The sequence below is a fragment of the Theropithecus gelada genome, chromosome 20, assembly GCF_003255815.1.
Source record: "Theropithecus gelada isolate Dixy chromosome 20, Tgel_1.0, whole genome shotgun sequence".
In the NCBI taxonomy this organism is placed as follows: domain Eukaryota; kingdom Metazoa; phylum Chordata; class Mammalia; order Primates; family Cercopithecidae; genus Theropithecus; species Theropithecus gelada.
The window spans coordinates 74,890,821-74,892,785 of record NC_037688.1 but is presented as its reverse complement, the minus strand read 5'-3'; the positions used below and the strand labels follow the sequence as shown (position 1 = coordinate 74,892,785).

General features: G+C 41.3%; 1 pseudogene; it reads right to left on the bottom strand.

Annotated features, from left to right (window-relative positions):
• Positions 1–1,598: 1,598 nt before the first annotated feature.
• Positions 1,599–1,703, bottom strand: LOC112614880 (annotated as a pseudogene).
• Positions 1,704–1,965: the final 262 nt, after the last annotated feature.

Sequence of the window (1,965 nt, the reverse complement as noted above, 5' to 3'; positions counted from 1 at the left end):
TCCAGGGTTTGAACCCAGTCTGAAGCATTCCAAAGTCTATACTCGTCAAATTTTTATTTAAAAGGAATTGGATGTCGTGATTCCTTCCACCGTCCATCAAGGTCACCTTAGCTCCTCTAAAGAGCTGGAGTCGATTTTATCTTCAAAAGATTTATCTTCAAGTTAGCCCTTTTAATCCTGTATTTTTTAAAATTTAAGCTGGACTTCACCTTTCTCTGGTGCCTCCTTGAGTAGCTTAGTCATTGACCTTCTGAATTGTTTTCTCTGGCAATTCAGAGATTTCTTCTTGATTTGGATCTATTGCTGGTGAGCTTTTGTGGATATTAAAGAACCTTGGTTTGTCATATTACCAGAATTGCTTTTCTGCTTCCTTCTCATTGGGGTGGACTAAGAGGAAAGATCTGGGGCTCTGGGGCTCAAGGGCTGCTGTTCAGATTCTGTTGTCCCATGGGGTGATCCGTTGATGTGGTTTTCTCCCCTTTCTCCTAGGGATGTGGCTTCCTGAGAGCCACATTGCAGTGATAACGTTCTCTTCTGGGTCTAGCCATCAAGAACAGCTACCAAGCTCTGGCAAGTAAGCCCTTTTAAAAAGACTGATAGCCCACACTTCATTTCAGCTTCTTTCATCTCCCTTTAATATGGATATACTGATGAAGACTTCAAAATTCACTAAGAATCTTTGGGATCTAATTTCTTCAACCAATTTACTTTAGGGTCACTTTTAGAGTAGGTGGCTCTGCCCAGTTCTCAATTTGACAACCTCTCTAAATGTGAATGAGTTCAAGTCATTCATTCCTAAGCTATCATGCTAATAAAGATCTGTTGAATATACTAATACCTTTAACTCCAGACATGTTCTCAACATAGCCTTTAAAACAAAAAAGCAATCTTGATACAGCATGTCAATATGAAATTGGAATACAAAATATAGCTGGGATTCCCCTTATATCGTATAGCTTTTTATCTATTTTACAACCCTAGAACGAATTTTAAATCGAAAGACAGGGTCTTACTCTGTTGCCCAGGCTGGAGAGTACGGTGGTGCGGTCCGAGTTCACTGCAGCCTCCAACCCCTGGACTCAAGCCTCCTGCCTCAGCCTCTCCTTCCCAAGTAGCTACAACTATTGGTGCATGCCCCCAAACTCAGCCAATTTTTACATGTCTGTGGAGATGGGGTATTGCTATATCCTTACCCAGGCTGGTCTTTAACTCCTGACTTCAAGCAATCCTCCCAACTCGGCCCCCAAATTGCAGGGATTCCAGGCATGTGTTAATGTCCCCAGCCTGGAACCAACCTTTATGGTTATCAGTACTCGCCCCCATCAGCTAACTGTCTTATTTTATTTATTTATTTATTTATTTTGAGACAGTCTCCCTCTATCACCCAAGCTGGAGTGCAGTGGCAAAATTTCAGCTCACTACAACCTTCACCTCCTGGGTTCAAGCGATTCTCTTGTCTCAGCCTCCTGAGTACCTGGGATTACAGGCACCCGCCACCACGCCCAGCTAATTTTTGTATGCTTAGTAGAGATGGGGTTTCACCATGTTTTTCAGGTTGGTCTCAAACTACTCATCTCTATTCATCCAGCACGGCCTCCCAAATCCCTTCTTATATGTATCAAGACTCATACTGACCAATGAGTTCTGGGTTGCAAGAGGATTTTTTGAGCCTGTCTGTCCACATGTTAAAACATACAAGTGCTGAATTTTATTTTTAAAAGACATAAATGGATATATTTATGGGATACAATGTGATACCTTGATACATGTATACATTGCAGAATTAGCAAGTCAGGCTAACACATCCATCACCTCACATGCTTATTTCTTTTTGGTAAGGACATTTAAAATCCATTCCTTTAACAATTGAGGTATAATACATTATTAACTACGGTCACCTTGATGTGAAAAAGGTCAGAACTCAATCCTCCTGTAAGGAACAGAAACGTACCTTTGACCATTTCC